Source organism: Salmo salar, chromosome ssa16, assembly GCF_905237065.1.
Source record: "Salmo salar chromosome ssa16, Ssal_v3.1, whole genome shotgun sequence".
Lineage (NCBI taxonomy): Eukaryota > Metazoa > Chordata > Actinopteri > Salmoniformes > Salmonidae > Salmo > Salmo salar.
In genome coordinates, this window is record NC_059457.1 from 60,496,997 (window position 1) to 60,519,317 (window position 22,321).

At 42.5% G+C, this 22,321-nt stretch overlaps 1 long non-coding RNA gene and 1 pseudogene across 4 annotated transcripts; one reads left to right on the forward strand and one right to left on the reverse strand.

Moving 5' to 3' along the window:
* Positions 1–367: 367 nt before the first annotated feature.
* On the reverse strand, positions 368–4,530 carry LOC106574340 (uncharacterized). Of its 4 annotated transcripts, none has more exons than XR_001321519.2 (5): positions 4,209–4,530; positions 3,517–3,585; positions 1,845–2,099; positions 914–1,045; positions 368–811 (listed from the first exon to the last, which is right to left on the reverse strand). It is a non-coding gene; the product is annotated as an uncharacterized lncRNA (long non-coding RNA). The 4 variants fall into 4 exon arrangements; XR_006759794.1 differs by having other exon boundaries at positions 3,494–3,585; XR_001321517.2 differs by having other exon boundaries at positions 1,979–2,099; positions 4,209–4,528.
* A 14,741-nt stretch (positions 4,531–19,271) lies between these two features.
* On the forward strand, positions 19,272–21,914 carry LOC106574368 (DNA ligase 4-like; annotated as a pseudogene).
* Positions 21,915–22,321: the final 407 nt, after the last annotated feature.

Sequence of the window (22,321 nt, forward strand, 5' to 3'; positions counted from 1 at the left end):
CAACAACAAAAAGCAGAGTTGCTTGTTTTGAAGCAGAAGTGCTGGCTACCCACAAGGGGCCAGTCGTGTATAGCTCTAATGGACATTTTGGTGACCTTATTTGACCTTTTCTGCTGCTTGAGACATGGTTCGATCCCTCCTTTGGAAGGATTAAGTAAATAAAACACTAAACAATCACAATACAGTAACTATTGGACAATATTATGTATTGTTCTAATATGTAATCATTATAGAATATTAATGATAAACCTTTAAACTGCACTCTTCCTCCCCATATCCAGATGACAAAACCTGCACACAGTCCAAGGGTTGCAGGTCTGCCGACTTCCTTCTGAACACACATTGTATTCTGAGAAATAGACATTGCTTTAACTGTGAATGTACTTTATTGCAGATATTTTCCTCAAATAAAATTAACCATACATAAAATAAACAAGTTATTACAACTGATTTACATTGGGTCCAATGTGTGTGAGCGAGGCATGTTTTTCAACTCAGAAAAAAAGCACTCATAATTTCCTCAAACTGTACACATTAAGCCATAGTCTTTTACAATATTATCAATCACACTTTGATTTGATAGATAGTTTGAGTAATTATGTAGATATTGAGAATGGCTATAAAGGAGTAGATATCTATAATCCTAAAATAAAATGGAGCAAATATTAAGTAATTACAACTTATTTACATTGTGGATAATGTGTGTGTGTGTGCATGTTTTATTTTTCCTTAACAGCCACCCATCTCTGATAGGCCCCGTGTATGCACTTCTGGGTGAGGCTGTCAGGCAGTGGTGGAGTGCATGGAAGATCTGAAAGAGAGAAGCAAAGTGACAGTAAGTATACAGCTCAAAACATGTCTGTGTGTACATCTGTTGGTGTGAGTGAGCATACGCAATATAATTCTGAATTACCTGTATCCATCAAGGAATACCAAAAGGTTTCTCCTTTCACGGCCAGTGTAGTAGGCATTGGTGCAGCCGGTAAATTAACTACCACAGCAGAAGACTGCTGTGACTGCAGCTGAACTACTGGGCGTGGCAGATCTAAAATAGAGGCACAATTTTCTTAACTGACAATAATCATCCAACTAAATAGACTGAATGAGTGTAAGGCCTAGATTCAATCAGATCAAGCATTAACCGGCGATAGCCGACACCCGCATAGCTGATGCTTTGGTGGTGTCTGAGGTATAACTGCGTTGGATCTGTCAACATTGATTTTTTTTTTTTTTTACATTTTAGTCATTTAGCAGACGCTCTTATCCAGAGCGACTTACAGTGGTGAATGCATACATTTAATTTCATGCATTTTTTTTTTGTACTGGCCCCCCGTGGGAATCGAACCCACAACCCTGGCATTGCACACACTATACTGGCGTTGCAAACCCCATGCTCTACCAACTGAGCCACAGGGAAGGCCCTTGGTAAGAAGCAGCTCTTGATCATTGTCACGAAACCACACCCGTCCTACTCGCGTTACAAGTTCAGAACGAGAATGTGTAGCAATAGAAATAATGACGCTCAAATTAGAAATCCTCATCATTTAGTTTAATGATTTTGATCAGCCTAATTGAGGTGTAGATTACATCTCAAATTCCACTGTTCTAACTTGTAAATAGGGCTGCATGAGATTTCTGTTAATGCAACTCCGTGCAGCCAATGGCAATGTCCGCTTAAGGTATAATGCCAGGAGCCGCTTGTGAATTTGCCAGCTCTAACACAGTTCCACCTCAGACACCGCCAAAACAACCGCTATGTGGATGTCGGCTAAAGCGGATGTGATTGAATAGAGCCCCAAGTGTGGGAGAGTGTGCATGTGTGTATACATTCATGTGATACTTACCTGTATCACATGTTGTGGCCAGTGTAGCAGATGCAGGAGCAGACGACAGAGAGGAACAATTTTCTTACTTTAAAATAATTATACAACAAGACAGAGTGAGTGATTGAGTGTGTATATGTGTGTTTGATAATTACCAGGACCACATCACACTGCTTCAGGTCTACAAGCCTCTGGAAGTTCCAGCGTGGCACTCCAGGCCTGGAACAGCTTGGTGGAAAGACGGTTACCTGTCACCCACCGAGCAGGTTGGCAGATCTGAAAAATAGTAGTACATAGAGCCATGACTACATGGAACTCTATTCCACATCAAGTAACTCACGCAAGCAGTAAAATTAGACTTAAAAAACAGATAAAAAGACACCTTATGGAACAGCGGGGACTGTGAAGAGACATGCATAAACGTGATAACATACGCACTGTGCACACACGTACACAAGGAGTTTGTGTTGTGTATATATATATATGGTAGTAGAGTAGTGGCCTGAGGGCACACACTTACATTTACATTTACATTTTAGTCATTTAGCAGACACTCTTATCCAGAGTGACTTACAGTAGTGAATGCATAATTTTTTTTTTTTTTTCCTGTGCTGGCCCCCCGTGGGAATCGAACCCACGACCCTGACGTTGCAAACACCATGCTCTACCAACTGAGCTACAGGGAAGGTCAGCTGAACACTTAATGTGTTGTGAATGTATTGTAATGTTTTTTAAAATTGTATAACTGCCTTAATTTTGCTGGACAAGAAGAAGAGTAACTGTTGTCTTGGCAGCAGCTAATGGGGATCCATAATAAATACAATTCAACAAATGAATTACGTTTGTGTGTGTGTCTGGCAACCCACTCATTGTACTTACCTTTGCAATCTGATATGTGTGTGTGTTCTGTGTTATTATGACTTAGAAGTGTCAACCTGACCACATCCTTGTAGTAGGACATTCAGTGATTAGCTTTGGAAAAAAATTACTATCAACAGCATACAATAAAAAGGATTTCAAATATTCAGATCTGGATTTACAAGTACGGTAAATTATGTTACAAATCTCTATGGCTTAGTCTACACTCAAGTTAAATAAAGGATTAGGACATGAGCTCTAGGACCATGCCTCGGGACAACCTGACCTGACGACTCCTGGCTTTCCCTGTCTCCAGTCCATCTGGTCGTGCTGCTGATCCAGTCTCTGCTATTTCTGTCTGCAGCTATGGAACCCTGACCTGCTCAAGGCTCACCGGAGGTACTACCTTGTCCCAGACCCGCTGTTTGATCCTGCCTCTCTCTACCGGACCTACTGTCTCAACCTCTAAATGCTCAGCTACGAAGAGCCAACTGGCATTTACACCTGAGGTGCTGAACTATTGCACCCTCTATTATTTGACACTGCTAGTCATCTATGAACGCTGAAACGTCTTGAAGAATAATCTGGCCTAAATGGCTGTACTCTTTTATAATCTCCACCAGCACAGACAGAAGAGTACTGGCCACCCCCCAGAGCCTGGTTCCTCTCTAGGTTCCTGCCTTTAACCTGGGTATCTGCTTAAGCACTTTGTGACAACTTCTGATGGAAACGGGGCTTTATAAAATACATTTGATAGATTGCTTCTATATGCTTCTATTCATGTCAGTAAATATGACATTGAGTTGTCTTACATTTCTTCAATAGGAAGTTGTACCTTAAGCCAACACCTTTTCCTGGTCTTTCCTGCTGGGGACAGTTGGCTTCAGGTTTGGGAATGGGCAGCCTAGAGAATTGGAATATTAACAATAATTGGTATCCACATTTAAGAATGGATGAAATTCAATATGGGTTAGCTGTGTACCTCATCTGATTGAGAATTGATGATGATATAGTGTATGTCTATTTTCTTTTGAAAAATCTGCCACCAAACCACACAATTCTATGTAGCGAGAGTGTACACAACCATTAGCTTATTTTACCATGTCAAAAATAACATAAGTTAGTCATGGGACCCAACAAATAACAAAACAGTAGGACGGCTACTGTTGCTGTATACTGTACCCTAACCGATCAACCAACTACTAGCTGGTCACAAGGCTACGTTGTTATAATTTAGGAATGTTGTACTGTAGCCTACTGCACCCCATATCAACCAACTTACCAACTAGTAGTGACTATATAGGCTATATTGTTGTCATTCAGTAATTCTGTAACGGTACTGTCGCCTACTGTACATCACATTATTATCCACCTAGCTAGCTAGTGATAGTTTAGCTAGCTAGCCCCAAAGAAACAACCAATGAATGACAACAGGCTTTTTAACAAAACATATATATCTAGCTTGTATGATTACATGTAAAACAACTTTACAGATGATTACAATATTTGAAAGCAAAGTTGACTTACCAGTATGCTGCTCTCTTTCGGGAACTAGAGTGAGGCATCCAGATATGAGGTTAGCTAGCGCTGCTAGCATTAGCTAGCTAACAGCGACAGCATGATAGCTATGAAAATACCTATCGAGGAACAATGTCGAGGTCAAAAACGAAAGAAACTATGTTAAGCCATGCTGACTTCGTAAGATAAGTCAAATCGGACAGAAATAATTAACAGGCTGAACGTACATTTATGTGACTAACTAGCTAACTTTAGCTTGCTAGCTCAGTGACCGGTGATGCACCTATTCATGTTCCTGTTCCTGTTTAGTGTGTGCATCCCTCCCCCTTCCACGTCCTGCACCGAGAAGCGCCACTGAGTCAAAATGTGGCCAGAATTATATTACATCCGGGTTGGTTGGCAATGCATGGGGAACTGTTTAGTGCCATCCCGGGCTGCCACCAGCGTGCGGGCCTTGTCCAGCGCGTCTCGACTGTGCCATAAAGGCATGCTCAAGTGACAAAGTCGATATCTTCGCTTATAAACATGGGTCGCTACACAACTCCCTCAAAGAGCGCGTCCTCACACTACACCATAGGACGCAGTCTTACAGGAACGTGGTCACTGGCCAAGCACACACATTGTCATGGATGGCAGGTCAGATCCCTTCCAACACCAATGTAATGAAACAGGCAGGGAACACATCTTGAACCCTCAAAGTCCAGCCCGCCATCGACTGTGCCACAAAAGCCTGCTCAAGTGGCAGAGTCGAAAGTCCATGTTAATAAACCAGGGTCGCTACAATATGTTTGACATTTCTAACTAGTTTTCATTGGGAAGGCAGATATAGCGTTTTTATCAAAAGCAATCACGTTTGCATTTGACAAAACATAATCCTACTCATTACTCCACGTGCTAATTACTTCACGTTTCATTTGAGCCAACTTCGCCATGGGCTTTGAGTAGGGCACCTGGCTCACGCCTGGGAGGCAGCCCGGTTCCAAAACGAATGCAATCAATTTTCACCCGGTGCGAAACACGCCAACTCGGGGCTCCCGGGCCAGAATAATTTAATCCCGTTTCTGAATCTGGCTCTGAGTTCCTCCCCTACGAATTCTAGAATGGAATTCAGATATGAGGTTAGCTAGCGCTGCTAGCGCTGGTCCCAGAAATCGATGGGCTGGGCCAGAGCCAGAACACACGTGGGTAAAGCAGTGGTTTGAAAATTTGTCACAGGCTTTTATGATCCAATCACTGGTTATTTTGTTTTGTACAATACCCCTTATTTTGGGTTAGGGTTAGGTTTTTTTTTTTTTAATGATGGCAGTTTAAGACTGATCTATGTAGCGAACATAGAGCAGCGGAAGAATTCACTTTGATTAGGCAAATCTTAGGCAAATCATTTAAGGAGAGCCTGTGATATCTTGGGTAGGTTGAGTAAGAGGGAGATGTTCTGTGACCTCATGTCCATGGTTGTGATGACTGGGACAGGTTCCAGTGTGTGTTGTAATGTGCTCAGTTGTTCTCTGTTCTCACCACAAATCCCAGAGGCCTGAAAAGGTATAGGGGAAAGAGTTTTTGGAAAGGGAAAATATGTCACAGTCAAAATGTGGAAATTCCACCCCTGGTCCTTGTATGTAACAGTGTCACACCCTGATCTGTTTCACCTGACTTTGTGATTGTCTCCACCCTTCTCCAGGTGTTTTCCTCATAAGTCCCTGGGTACTTATTCCTGTGTTCCCTGCTTGTTGCCAGTTTGTCTTGTTTGTCAAGTCAACCAGTGTGTTGTTTCCCGTTCTCCTGCTTTTTCCCTTCGCTCTGTTTTGATAGCCCCCCCTGATTGTGACCCTTGCCTGTCTGGACTCTGAACCCGCCTGCCTGACCATTCTGCTTGCCCTGCCCTTGAGCCTCCCTGCCACTCTGTACCTCCTGGACTCCGACCTGGTTTTGATCTTTTGACTGTCCATGAACTTGCCTACCCCTTGGATTGTAATAAATATCAGAGACTCAAACCATCTGCCTACTGTGTCTGCATCTGGGTCTCGCCTTGTGCCCTTATTAACAGTGTATGTACAAACCACCATTAAACCACCTTATCACTTGACTGGCGATATATCCTTAGGGGAGTAAGGGTTGTCGTGGACGAATCAGAATTAGTTGGGTAACATAGATAATTAAGATGTTTTATTAGTATAATATGCTTATTTGAGGTACTTGTCATTAGAAAGTGTCCATTGGACTCTGGTGTCTTTTCAGTTGCACGTCTACCTTAGCTGGGGCTCAGACACTTGGGGCCCAGAGAGGGGAGAGGTCAGATTTGTCGTCATGGGAATGTGTCTTTACTTATTCTTAAACTATGTGAAGGGATGGCGTGATTAATGGGGAACCAATGACTTGTCTCCACAATGTCTGTGAGCAAGTCACTCCCTCCTTTTCTTTATTGTGGGGAGGATTATGGCAGTAAATGGACCCTTGTATGTCCTCTCTTAGATCTCGCACTTATCCTGTGATAATATATGGCCTAGAGGCTCACTCCCCAGTGAGCCTGTCCAGGAGTAGGGTCAAGAGGGGGTTTGCTTGAGATGGGAGTATCTAGAGTTGACAATTGATATATGCCATTGGATGAAATTGTGTTTTTGTTCTATACCGTACCAGGGAGGGACGGTTCTAAGGAGACCAGATACTGGGCTATTCAATGAACCAGGTTGACATAGCAGTTACTGTCTGCTGTGTTTTATGGATATCTGTCATACAAAACTTAACCTTTGTGAATTGTTACTATGTATCTGTGGTTTGTCAATGTACTTTGAAGGGGGTGTATCGTTGCTATAAAAGATCTCTGTAGCCATTGTGTAATTACCTCATTCAATGGTTCATTCGAGAGAGTACATTATTGGGGGTCAAGTACTTTTGCAAAAGTATCTTAAGTATTAAAGATGTAGTTTAACTCGGACTGGTGTGTTTGTAACTCTTCTCATTTGGTAATGCAGAAATTAGCCACAACAGGGTAAATGGGAATCCTCTCCAATATCAAGAAAACAACATACATTTTTTAGCAGACACTCTTACCCAGAGTGACTTACATAGCAATTAAGGTTAAGTGCCTTGCTCAAGATTTTGTTCTACCTAGTTGGCTCCTGGATTCAAACCATTTCCGAGTATCGACATAACGCTATGCCTGTGGATGGACACAGAGCGTAATCTGTTCATCTGGTCCACTCCCGTCCGGACTGTTATCCGCTGCCATAAGCCAACAGGTCAAAGGTCAAGGCAGTGGCGAGCTGGCCACCCTGTTGATCTCTCTCTGTGTAGCCGCTTGCCAGCCAGCCGTGTGATGTAACCACGGGGTGCTGTACAATTCAAAGGACAAATAGCATCATGTCCTGTGTCGACAAATAGCATCATGTCCTGTGTCGATCACTTGTGAATGTGAGAGAGAAAGTGAGTGTTGAAATTCACATTGGGTAGACAGCAGACTGAATACAGATGTAGGATCTTAATTTGAACCAGTTTGCTACAGCAGGATAATTATCCTGCAGCAACAGGAAATGTGAATTATTATGTGGATTATAATTAATGGAAATTTTTGTAGGGGTTGATACATTTTTTGTGAGGGAAAATCAAGTCAGAAATTTTAAAGTGGAAAATACAAACTTCAGAAGCTTCTTTAAACCTCAAATACACTACATTGTAGAACAGTTATCCTGCAACAGGGTGATCAAATTAAGATCCAACATCTGTAGATGATCTGGTGGAAAGACAAGGAGATCAAAAGTGATGCTCACAAACACAGAGATTGTGTGGAGGTCAATCTAAATTTAGTAGAAGTATGCTCTGCACTGTCTGGCTCTCACCGCCAGTAGAATAAAGCAAACACAGCAGGACTACCCACACCACTGGCGTACCTCACGCCCTCGCAATGTGGGCAGGACTATGAGCTCTGGGGGGCCCTCAACCCAATACTTTTTTTGAGGGATTGGGGTCCAGGGGCGCTTTCCCCCAAGATAGCATATGAACACCTCATAAGTCATGTTCCTTGCTCAGACCTTGCGAGCGGGCCTCGCAAAACTGTAGTACGCCACTGACACACACACACACACACACACACACACACACACACACACACACACACACACACACACACACACACACACACACACACACACACACACACAGTGTAAGGTGTGTATTACATCTCTGACCTGCCTGTTGTATGATGTTACGCTGCTGCAGATACAGATAGAGACAGATTAAATCAAACCTGCCTTGGCAATGACGATGCACTATCTTTGTTTACACAACTACTGCCAGCAGCACATACCTATAGGTGTCTCATTCTCAGAACTGGGAGCCTACATCTGTGAGGCTTGGTATTTTTACCGTACTTAACACAATTTTGTACCAGGTCATATTTAAGCCCCAAAAAGGCTAAAAGAAAATATGCCCCAAAGTAGACCCCAAAATGTCATTCTTATATGCTACTCTGAAAATACTGCATGTGGTTTGATAGAATTTTTGTCTTAGGAGTTTTGTGTAACTTGTCTGTGGCACTTGTTTTCCGCAACAGTTTTAATGAGGGATGGATCATCATCACTGTTTCTGGGATATAATTAATGCAGCAAGTCCGTATTCATAAAGCGTGTCAGAGTGCTGATCTAGGATTGATAAATACCTCCCCTGGTATTAGAACCATAACAGTCACAGTAGAAGCTTACAGTTAAGTCAAGATCCAAACATGTTCCATATCCAGTACCTAAGTGAAGGATGAGCAGTACAAACCTGCCAGTCCCAGATGATACTACCCCCCCACATACCCCTTCAAATCCTATCCTGCATTCCCCCCTCACCCTGGAGTGAGCAGAGGCATGCCACGGCATCGGCAGCAGCAGCAGTAGCTGATGTCACTTGTTTACCATCTTCTAGGTCGGCGCTCACTCTACCTCGCTCTCTGACTGTGGCACTGTTACACAACCGCTGTTATGAACCTGGCTAACTCTGCAGTCCTATGCTATGACTGACTGTGGATGTTAGTTTAGCTCAAGCATAGGCCTATATCCCTGTCAGGCAACTGCTCCTGAGTGGCGCAGTGGTCTAATACACTGCATCTCACTGCAGTACCTGGTTTGAATCCAGGCTACATCACATCTGGCTGTGATTGGGAGTCCCATAGGGCGGCGCACAATTGGCCCAGTGTTGTCCGGGTTTGTGGGGTAGGCCGTCATTGTAAATAAGAATTTGTTCTTAACTGACTTGCCTAGTTAAATAAAGGTTAAATAAAATAAATAAATGAGCCATGTGCCCCTATGATAAACCAAGATGTCGTGCGTGTGTTCTCTATCCTGCGGCTCCATCTCTTCCTGGCTGGCTTCACTACTGCAACTTCCTGGGTGGCTTCACCACTGTTGACTCAGGACGATGCTGCTCTCTCTCTCTCACACACACATGTAGGGGGAGAGGTGGCCCTCTAGTGGGCAAAGATTTATTAGCAAACCAGATAACCTGCTTCAGAGGTAGAAGTTGCCCCCGAAGCACATATCTAGGATCAGATTGCCCTACCCCGAATTCTTACCTTAACCATTAGGAGTATGAAACAATATCTGACTTTCTATCAGTGTCAGGGTATGACCTTCGAGTGTCTCTACATCAAATGCACACCCTATAATTATTATTATATTATAAATAAATGGAGTGAAGACCATGCTAGTCTCTTTTTTTTACCAGTCAAAAGTTTGGACACACCTACTCATTCAAGGGTTTTTCTTTATTTTTTCTATTTTCTACATTGTATAAAAATAATGAATACATCAAAACCATAAAATAACACATGGAATCATGTAGTAACCAAAAAAGTGTTAAACAAATTAAGATATATTTTATATTTTATATTCTTCAAAGTAGCCATCCTTTGCCTTGATGACAGCTTTGCACACTCTTGGCATTCTCTCAACCAGCTTCACCTGAAATGCTTTTCCAACAGTCTTGAAAGAGTTCCCACATATGCTGAGCACTTGTTGGCTGCTTTTCCTTCACTCTGCGGTCCAACTCATCCCAAACCATCTCAATTGGGTTGAGGTTGGGTGATTGTGGAGGCCAGGTCATCTGATGCAGCACTCCATCACTCTCCTTCTTGGTCAAATAGCTCTTACACAGCCTGGAGGTAGGTTGGGTCACTGTCCTGTTGAAAAAAACAAATGATAATCCCACTAAGTGCAAACCAGATGGGATGGCGTATCGCTGCAGAATGCTGTGGTAGCCATGCTGGTTAAGTGTGCCTTGAATTCTAAATAAATCACTGACAGTGTCACCAGCAAAGCACCCTCACACCATCACACCTCCTCCTCCATGCTTCACCGTGGGAACCACACATGCGGAGATCATCCGTTCACCAACTCTGCGTCTCACAAAGACACTCATCAGACCAAAAGACAGATTTCCACCAGTCTAATGTTCATTGCACGTGTTTCTTGGCCCAAGCACGTATATCTTCTTCTTATTGATGTCCTTTAGTAGTGGTTTCTTTGCAGCAATTCAACCATGAAGGCCTGATTCACGTAGTGTCCTCTGAATAGTTGAGATGTGTCTGTAACTTGAACTCTGTGAAGCATTTTTTTGGGCTGCAATTTTTGAGGCTGGTAACTCTAATGATTTTATCCTCTGTAGCAGAGGTAACTTTGCGTCTTCCTTTCCTGTGGCGGTCCTCATGAGAGCCAGTTTCATCATAGCGCTTGCTGGTTTTAGCGACTGCACTTGAAGAAACTTTCAAAGTTCTTCATTCTCCTGATTGACTGACCATGTCTTAAAGTAATGATAGACTGTCATTTCTTTTTGCTTATTTGAGCTGTTCTTGCCATAATATGGGCTATCTTCTGTATACCCTCCTACCTTGCCACCACACAACTGATTGGCTCAAACACATTGAGAAGGAAAGAAATTCCACAAATTAACTTTTAACCTCTCTGGGACACTATTCAACAGCCAGTGAAATAGCAGGGCAGCAAATACAAAACAACAAAAATCTCATTATTCAAATTTCTCAAACATACAACTATTATATCCCATTTTAAAGATACACTTCTCGTTAATCCAACCACATTGTCCGATTTCAAGAAGGCTTTACGGCGAAAGCATAACATTAGATTATGTTAGGACAACGCCTAAACAAGAAAAACCACACAGCCATTTTCCAAGCAAGGAGAGGCGTCACAAAAACCAGAAATACAGCTAAAATTAATCACTAACCTTTGATAATCTTCATCAGATGACACTCCCAGGACTCAATGTTACACAATACATGTATGTTTTGTTTGATAAAGTTCATATTTATGTCCAAAAACCCCATTTTACATTGGCACGTGATGTTCAGAAAATGTATTGCCTCCAAAACTTCCGGTGAATGAGCACATCAATTTACAAAAATACTCATCATAAACGTTGATAAAATTTACAACAGTTATTGAAAGAATTATAGATACACTTCTCCTTAATGCAACCGCTGTGTCAGATTTCAAAATAGCTTTATGGCGAAAGCACATTGTTCAATATTCTGAGTACAGAGCTCAGCCATCAAAGCAAGCTATACAATTACCCGCCAAGTTCTGGAGTCAACAAAACTCAGAAATAGTATTATAAATCTTCACTTACCTTTGCTGATCTTCGTCGGAATGCACTCCCAGGACTCCTACTTCCACAAGAAATGTTCGTTTTGTTTGATAAACTCCGTACTTATGTCCAAATACCTCCGTTTTGTTCGCGCGTTCAGATCACTATTCCAAAGGCATGATGCGCAAGCGCAAAACCCGAGACAAAAGTCAAATAGTTCCATTACCGTTCGTAAAAACATGTCAAACGATGTTTACAATCAATCCTTAGGGTCTTTTTAACATAAATCTTCGATAATATTCCAACCAGACAATACAGAGGAAAAAGAAGGAACGACGTGCTTGCGTGCCTGCGCAGTAAACAACTCATTGGTCCCAGGATTGAGACAGCTCTTATTCTCTTCCCAGTAACAGTAGAAGCATGAAACAAGGTTCTAAAGACTGTTGACATCTAGTGACAGCCTTAGGAAGTGCAAAATGACCCCACAGACGCTGTAGTTGGATAGGGAATCACTTGAAAAACTACAACCACTTCCTGGTTAGGTTTTTTCCTGGCATACTAGTTCTGTTATACTCACAGACATCATTCAAACAGTTTTAGAAACTTCAGAGTGTTTTCTATCCAAATCTACTAATAATATGCATATCCTACCTTCTGGGCCCGAGTAGCAGGCAGTTTAATTTGGGCACTTTATTCATCTGAATTTCTGAATACTGCCCCGTCACCAAGAAGTTAACAAGGCACACCTGTAAATTGAAATGCATTTCAGGTGACTACCTCATGAAACTGGTTGAGAGAATGTCAAGAGTGTGTAAAGCTGTCATCAAGGCAAAGGGCTTCTTTGAAGAATCTCAAATATAAAATATATTTTCATTTGCTTAACACTTTTTTGGTTACTACATGATTCCATATGTGTTATTTCATAGTTCATATCAAATCAAATGAAATGTTATTTGTCACATGCGCAGAATACAACAGGGGTTGTAGACCTTACAGTGAAATGCTTACTTACAAGCCCTTAACCAACACTGCAGTTGCAAGAAAAATAAGTGTTAGGTAAAAAATAGTTAAGTAAAGAGCATTAACCTCTCTAGGGTAAGGGGCAGTATTTTCACATCCGGATAAAAAACATACCCGATTTAATCTGGTTATTAATACTGGCCAGAAACTAGAATATGCATATAATTGTTTGATTTGGATAGAAAACACCCTAAAGTTTCTAAAACTGTTTGAATGGTGTCTGTGAGTATAACAGAACTCATATGGCAGGCAAAAACCTGAGAAGATTCTGTACAGGAAGTGCCCTCTCTGACCATTTCTTGGCCTTCTACACTCTCTTTATTGAAAACAAAGGATCTCTGCTGTAACGTGACACTTTCTGAGGCTCCCATAGGCTCCCAGAAGGCGCCAGAACGTTGAATGATGACTTTGCAGCCCATGGCTGAAAAACAGTAGCGCATTTGGTAAGTGGTCGATCTGAGAACAATGAGACGGGTGCGCGCGTGCACGTGAAGAGTCCATTTTAGATTTTGAGTCTTTGAACGGAAAGGACGTCTCCCGGTTGGAATATTATCGCTTTTTTTACGAGAAAAATCGCATAAAAATTGATTTTAAACAGAGTTTGACATGCTTCGAAGTACGGTAATGGAATATTTTGAATTTTTTTGTCACGATACGCATCCGCGCGTCACCATTTGGATAGTGTCTTGAACGCAAGAACAAAACAGAGGATATTTGAACATAACTATGGATTATTTTGAACCAAAACAACATTTGTGGATGAAGTAGAAGTCCTGGGAGTGCATTCTGACGAAGAACAGCAAAGGTAATCCAATTGTTCTTATAGTAAATCTGAGTTTGGTGAGTGCCAAACTTGGTGGGTGTCAAAATAGCTAGCCCGTGATGGCGAGCTATCTACTCAGAATATTGCAAAATGTGCTTTTGCCGAAAAGCTATTTTAAAATCGGACACCACGATTGCATAAAGGAGTTCTGTATCTATAATTCTTAAAATAATTGTTATGTTTTTTGTGAACGTTTATCGTGAGTAATTTAGTAAATTCACCGGAAGTTTGCGGTGGGTATGCTAGTTCTGAACGTCACATGCTAATGTAAAAAGCTGGTTTTTGATATAAATATAAACTTGATTGAACAAAACATGCATGTATTGTATAACATAATGTCCTAGGAGTGTCATCTGATGAAGATCATCAAAGATTAGTGCTGCATTTAGCTGTGGTTTTGGTTTTTGTGACATTATATGCTAGCTTGAAAAATGGGTGTCTGATTATTTCTGGCTGGGTAGTCTGCTGACATAATCTAATGTTTTGCTTTCGTTGTAAAGCCTTTTTGAAATCGGACAGTGTGGTTAGATTAACGAGAGTCTTGTCTTTAAAATGGTGTAAAATAGTCATATGTTTGAGAAATTGAAGTAATAGCATTTTTAAGGTATTTGAATATCTCGCCACGGGATTCCACTGGCTGTTGAGTAGGTGGGATGATTTCGTCCCACATACCCTAGAAAGGTTAAAGAGCAGCAGTAAAACAACAATAGTCAATGTGCGGGGGCACCGGTTAGTCGAGGTAATATGTACATGTATGTAGCATTAAAGTGACTACGCATAGATAAAAAAACTGAGAGTAGCAGCAGCGTAAAAGAGAGGTGGGGGGGGTCAATGCATATAGTCTGGGTTGCCATTTGATTAGCTGTTCAGGAGTCTTATGGCTTGGGGGTAGAAGCTGTTAAGAAGCCTTTTGGACCTAGACATGGTGCTTTGGTACCGCTTGCCATGCAGTAGTAGAGAGAACAGTCTATGACTAGGGTGGCTGGAGTCTGACAATTTTTAGGGCCTTCCTCTGACACCACGTGGTATAGAGGTCCTGGATGGCAGGAAGCTTGGCCCCAGTGATGTACTGGGCCATACGCACTACCCTTTGTAGTACCTTGCGATCGGAGGCTGAGCAGTTGCCATACCAGGCAGTGATGCAACCAGTCAGGATACTCTCGATGGTGCAGCTGTATAACTTTTTGAGGCTCTGAGGACCCATGCCCAATATTTCAGTCTCCTGAGGGGGAATAGGCTCTGTCGTGCTCTCTTCACGACTGTCTTAAAACCTCTTGAGGATACCGTAGGATAGGGGGCGCCACAGCGCATTTTGAAAAAAAATCGTTCCCATTTTCAACGGCCTACTAATCAAACTCAGAAGCTAGGGCATGCATATACTTATTATATATGGATAGAAAACACTCTAAAGTTTCTAAAACTGTTTGAATGGTGTCTGTGAGTATAACAGAACTCAAATGGCAGTCAAAACCCCGAGACCGATTGAAACAGGAAGTGGAATTCTGAATTGTGGACTCGACTTCTCATCTTTCCCTATAAATAACACCGTTAACCATGGTTCAGTGAGTACTTCCTATTGCTTCCACTAGATGTCGCCAGTCTTTTCACAGTGGTTTGAGCCTTATAGAGTCAAAACTCAGTGAATGAGACGAGTATGAAATTGGTCACAGGGGATGGGCCATCATCATTATGACGCCGGCGGCCATGTCTGCCCCCACCTTTGGAAACGGTTTTAAAGGCCATGACATCATCCCCCTCGAATCTTATTGGCTCTCTTGGTGTTACAGGCCCTGAAGATGAACGTTTTACAACGTTTGACATGTTTGAACGAACCTACATGCGGGAGAATAGCATTTTATCCGGAACTTCAGCCCTGCGCTTGGAGAGAGCCATAGGACGCGCTACCAACATCAGGCTAATGGAACGTGAAGTATGGACTTTTTGACCGAAAATACATCTGTTGTGGACCTGGGATGCTTTCTGATGAAGACAACTAAAGGTAGGCGATTATTGACAATATTATACAAGATGAGATGTGACATGCGATTGTTTCCAAGATGGCGCCGAGCTCTGTATATTAGCTCATTTTCTGAGTATCGCATCTCCTTTTATCGCAAAGTGTGATTACCCAGTAAAGTTAATTTAAAATCTGGTATGACGGGTGTTCTCAAGAGATATTCATCTATAAATGTTAGATTGACAATATACATTTAAAAAATCGTTATAGGATAGTAATTTAGGGAAATGTAGCATTGTTTACCGGGACGCTTTTGAGGGGAAATTATGTAGTCAACCTCAAACAGAGATGTAAAATGCTGTTTTTATATATAAATATGACCTTTATTGAACAAAAGAATGCATGCATTGTATAACATGATGTCCTAGGGGTGCCATCTGATGAAGTTTGTAAAAGGTTAGTGCTGCATTTAGCTGTTTTTTGATTATATGTGATGCAAGTGGTTGGTCGGAAAATGGCTATGAAGCTGCTTTTTACGATGGACTCATCTAACATAATCTAATGATTTGCTTTTCCTATAAAACCTTTTTGAAATCGGACGACGTGGGTCGATTCAGGAGAGGTGTATCTATAAAAAAAATATATATATATTAATTTCTTTTTATTTTTAATTATGATTTTTTTTATGCTAATTGGCGATATGATTTTTCGCTGGATTTCGATCCCGGTGACGGGATGAGACGCTGAAGAGGTTTAACCTCTATGGGACCGGCGGGACGAATTCGTCCCACCTACGTAACAGCCACTGCCATCCTGTGGCGCGATTTTCAAAATCTTCAAAATCATATTACTTCAATTTCTCAAACATATGACTATTTTACAGCCATTTAAAGATAAGACTCTCGTTAATCTAACCACACTATCCGATTTCAAAAAGGCTTTACAACGAAAGCAAAACATTAGATTATGTCAGCAGAGTACCAAGCCAGAAATAATCAGACACCCATTTTTCAAGCCAGCATATAATGTCACCAAAACCCAGAAGACAGCTAAATGCAGCACTCACCTTTGATGATCTTCATCAGATGACAACCCTAGGACATTATGTTATACAATACATGCATGTTTTGTTCAATCAAGTTCATATTTATATCAAAAACCAGCTTTTTACATTAGCATGTGACGTTCAGAACTAGCATACCCCCCGCAAACTTACGGGGAATTCGCTAACATTTTACTAAATTACTCACAATAAACGTTCACAAAAAGCATAACAATTATTTTAAGAATTATAGATACAGACCTCCTCTATGCACTCGATATGTCCGATTTTAAAATAGCTTTTTGGTGAAAGCACATTTTGCAATATTCTAAGTATATAGCCCAGGCATCACGGGCTCGCTATTTAGACACCCGGCAAGTTTAGCACTCACCATAATCATATTTACTATTATAAAAATGTCATTACCTTTTGTTGTCTTCGTCAGAATGCACACCCAGGACGTCTACTTCAATAACAAATGTTGGTTTGGTCCAAAATAATCCATCGTTATATCCGAATAGCGGCGTTTTGTTCGTTGCGTTCCAGACACTATCCGAAATAGTAAAGAAGTGTCGCGCTTGCGCAATTCCTGACAATAAAATTCAAAGTATTCAATTGCCGTACGTCGAAGCATGTCAACCGCTGTTTAAAATCAATTTTTACGTCATTTTTCTCGTAGAAAAGCGATAAAATTCCGACAGGGAATCTCCTTTTCGGCAAACAGAGGAAAAAATCCCAAAGGCGGGGGCGGTCGGGGTCACGCGCGCATAAGCTAGTGTCTCTTGATGGGCCACTTGAGAAAGGCGATAATGTGTTTCAGCCTGGGGCTGGAATGACGACATTCTCTTTTTTCCCGGGCTCTGAGAGCCTATGGACGACGTGGGAAGTGTCACGTTAGAGCAGAGATCCTTAGTAAATGATAGAGATGGCAAAGAAGTTCCAGAAATGGTCAGACAGGCCACTTCCTGTAAAGGAATCTCTCAGGTTTTGACCTGCCATTTGAGTTCTGTTATACTCACAGACACCATTCAAACAGTTTTAGAAAATGTAGGGTGTTTTCTATCCATATGTAATAAGTATATGCATATTCTAGTTACTGAGTAGGAGTGGTAACCAGATTAAATCGGGTATGTTTTTTATCCAGCCGTGTCAATGCTGCCCCCTAGCCCTAACAGGTTAATGTCTTCACTATTCTACAATGTAGAAAATAGCAAAAAATAAAGAAAAACCCTTGAATGAGTAGATGCGTCCAAACTGTTTACTGGTACTGTGTATAGAATTCACTATACGTGTAAAGAGTAAGCAAGAACAAATGTTTTGTATGTGCACACAATCTCCAGTCTACAGTACTTTCAATGATCTGTAGTGTACAATACTTTTTGGGTAACTTAAGCACCACAGTTCATATACATCTTTATCTTCATGTTTTGCTTGGTGCGGGGACTCTTGACCTCAAGTAAATCTGTTGGTTGATTGTAGGTCTATGTTGTGTGTTATATTCAGGGCAGGCAGGGCAGTGCACAGTGAGGAATTTGAATGAATTTACAGACTATATAGGTTAATACAGTCTTGAGGAATCTGTGTGTGTTGCATACTGTGTCAGGACTTAAATGACTTAACCAATTTTTATGGACATTGGAACATGAGTTTGATCAAATTCAAAGCTATTATAGAGGTGTGTTTACAAAATGATTATTGCTTAATGATTATTTATCTACATGTAACCAAAGGTATTGTGACCATGTACTGTATCTGCATCAATGAATATGTATCAAAATGAAATGTTTTACAGAAACATTGTTAAAATAAATGTTATCCTATCACCTGTTTTGAGACCGAGAAGAAGTAATCATGTAGTTTGATACATTATTTGTTGAGTTTGTAATCGTATCACACAACATGACAACATTAATTTATATAACGTTAGTATCGAACAGCTGTGTCTATAGATTGCATGCTAACTAGCATAGCCTACCGAAGTGGCCCCAACTGCATTTCCATGTGCCATTGCACAACCTCTGGCACAACAATGCTAGCTAGCTGGGCTTAGTATTCAAGTATTCAACTACTGTCTGGTTTGTTTCAGGTTCCTCAGGAAATGTGTGATGCAGTCATAACCCGGGCTTGTCACAGCATGTTGTAGAGGAGGGATCCCCAAAGAGTTGCAAGACACTGACGAGTTGGCTGGTTGCTTTGAGGTAAGATAGGTAGCTAACTTGAGATGTTTTCAATAAATATTTAGGCTATGCATTGTATAGTGTACATTCTCACTAACTAGTTTCTAAACGTGGCTGGTGTGATGGATTAGGTCATACGGCTTTTTAAAACACATACTTCTCAAGTTATGTTTTGTTTATTGAGTAGTCATTAGCTACAAAACTTGGAAATTTGGGAAATGTTGTTATACTGTATGTACTGTGCTGCATATAACGGACAGGCTCCAGCACTATACGTTGCAAATGAAGTAGGCACTGTAGAACACTACTAAAGTACAGTATCATATTTTTCAATCAATAAAACAATTACATACACACCTGGATGAAAACTAAGAGCCACCCTTAGAATCTGCAGGTCATTAATGTTTGTTCTTTTATTTTTAATTTTTTGCTTTCACAATGGAGGGAACCTCAAAAAGCGAAGTTGCTGCTCCCCAAGAGCTCTGTCGCTGCTCAAGTTCCATTTCTTCACCTGTGCACCACGCTTGAAAAAATACAGAAGACCAAACGCCGACCAGACAAATCAAAGTTTCTCTGTGACTTCATGAACTCCTAGAGGAGGTTCCATGCGGCTCTCCACAAAGACAACCCTACCACCACAGACTCTTTCTACCCGGCCATGCGTCTCATAGTGCCCCCGTTCGAAAGGGAGCGTATGGCCTATGGCATTAAAGAGAGCATGTCAGCCAAGCTCTACATAGACGTCTTGGGTCTCCCCAAGAAAGGACCGGAGGTCAACAAACTGTTGAATTACCACACTCCCCCAACACATCTCAGGGGGAGGCGGGAGACTTCGCCCTTATGGCCTACTTTGTGTTGAAGAAACGCTGCACAAGCCAGGGCAACCTCACCATCAGAGAAGTCAATGACTTTCTGGACTCGGTGGACATCAACAACGCCAGTAAGCAGAAGGACTTGGTGAAGAAGAGCCTGCTGCACCTTATCACAAAGAGCATGACACTGGATCAGAAATGGCTTATCCGCATGATCCTGAAGGACATGAAGCTGGGGGTCAGCAAAGAGACCGTGCTCCAGGTGTTCCACTCAGATGCTGCTGAGCTCTACAACATCACCACAGACCTAAACAAGGTGTGCCGGCAGCTCCATGACCCCTCTGTCCCTCAGCGAAGTGTCCATTGGCCTGTTCTCTGCCTTCAAACCTATGCTAGCCACCGTGGCCAACATGCACCAGGTGGAGAAGCAGATGGGCAACAGCACCTTCTTCATAGAGACCAAGCTGGATGCAGAACACATTCAGCTGCACAACGATGGCGACGTCTACAAGTACTTCATGCGGAACTCCTTCGAGTACACCCAGCAATTTGGTGCATTGCCGCTAGAGGGCTCCCTGACGCCTTTCATCCACAATGTCTTCAAGCCCCATGTGGTCAACTGCATCCTGGATGGGGAGATGATGGTGTACAACCCCACCGCCGACACCTTCATGCAAAAAGGAAGCAAGTTTCACTTCAAGAGGCTAGTGGATGACTCCGAGCTTGTGAACAACCACAAGTTTGGCAATGAGATGTTGAAGGAGCGACACGACAACCTTCAGACTGTCTTCACTCCTGTTAAAGGGAGGATACATGTGGTGCCGAAAATGGAGGCCAAAACCATGCAAGAGGTGGTGAACTCCCCTCAACAAAGCCATTGACAACAGGGAGGAGGGCATCATGGTGAAAGATCCCTCATCCATCTACAAGCCCGATAAGCGAGGTGAGGGCTGGCTCAAGCCGGAGTACGTTGATTGCTTGATGGATGAGCCCGACCTGTTGATTGTTGGAGGCTACTGGGGAAAAGGAAGGCGAGGTGGCATGATGTCTCATTTCCTTGTCGCGGTGGCCAAAGCTCCGAAGCCTGGAGAGAAACCCTCCGTCTTCCACAAGCTCTGTAGCATCGGCTCTGGCTACACCGTGAAGGAGCTCTACAACTTGGGGCTGAAGCTGGCCAAGCACTGGAAAGTCTACCGGAAGAACGACCCTCTGGCCTCTTTCCTGTGTGGGAGGGAGAGACCGGAAGTCTATATTGACCCGTGCAACTCGGTCATCATCCAGGTGAAGACAGCAGAAATAGTCAATAGTGACATGTACAAAACCAACTGCACGCTACGCTTCCCCAGAATCGAGAAGATCCGGGAGGACAGAGTGGCACCAGTGCATGACCCTAACTGAGCTCGATCAGTTTCACAATAAGCCGTCTGGGAAGTTGTTCTCGCGCTACCTCCGCATCAATGACAATGATGAGCCCGAAAAGAAGAAGTGAAAGGCGCCGGCAGCGGCCAAGCCCAAGAAGTCTGTCGGCGTAATCAACCACTTCAAGTCCCAGGACCTATCTGGCGTCACCAAAGAGACAAACATGTTCGAGGACGTGGAGTTCTGTGTTATGGACGGTAACGAGGCGCACCCCAAGGCGGAGCTAGAGAAAGCAGTGGCCCGATGTAGCGGTATTGTGGTCCAGAACCCGGGACTGGACACCTACTGTGTGATCGCCGCTGTGGAGAACATACATGTGAAGAACCTGATCTCTTCAGACCAGCACGACGTGGTGTGGGCTGCCTGGCTGCTGGAGTGCCTACACAGGAAGCAGGTGGTGCCATGGAAACCGTGTCACATGATACACATGTCGCCCTCCACCAAGGAGCACTTTGCCAAGGAATACGACTGCTACGGAGACAGCTACTTCGTGGACACGGACGAGCAGCAGCTGAGGGAAGTCTTCGGTCGGATTTGTAGCGTGGACACTTTGACGGCACAGTGCATCGCTAAGGTGGAGGAATGCTATGGTTGGGATGACCTCCCCACTAGCATGTTTGGACCTTTCAGGGTCTACCAGGACAGGTATGCAGACATAGGAGACCCTAAAAGCACCTGTCTGGACACATGGGCTCTGGAATTCCGCTTCCACGGAGGGACAGTAGTGGAGAAGCTCGCGGTCTCTCATGTCATAGTGGTGGAGGAAACAAGAGTGTCGGCTTTAAGAACCCTCAGACGACTATTTACCAAAAGGTTTAAGATTGTTAGAGTCATGGGTAACAGAGTCTACCAAAGGAGGGTTTTTGCGGAATGACAATGACTACTAGTGTGATGGTTAAAGCCAATCCATTAAGTTATCTAATGCAAGCACTGGACACTCAGCACATTATGATTGACATATCTCTGGGATTGTAATATTTTGTTTTAATCCATTTTAGAGTGTAAATAAATGTTTGTTTTAAAGGGTTTTCTGAATCAGAAGGTAACGTTATGCAGTGTTTTTCTACACATTTGAATATGGATTAAGGGAACTCAAGGATATAGTGTAGGCCTATATCTAATGGTGTATCTACTATAATTGAGGTAAGCTATTTTAATGTCCTTACCAATGCAGACTATTGTGTTAAGATATTTGAAGACTGTCTATCCCATCGTTTCCCAAACTGACAGCGAGACACCAAGGGTTAAATGTTTTGGTTTTTGCCCTCACACTACACAGCTGATTCAAATGATC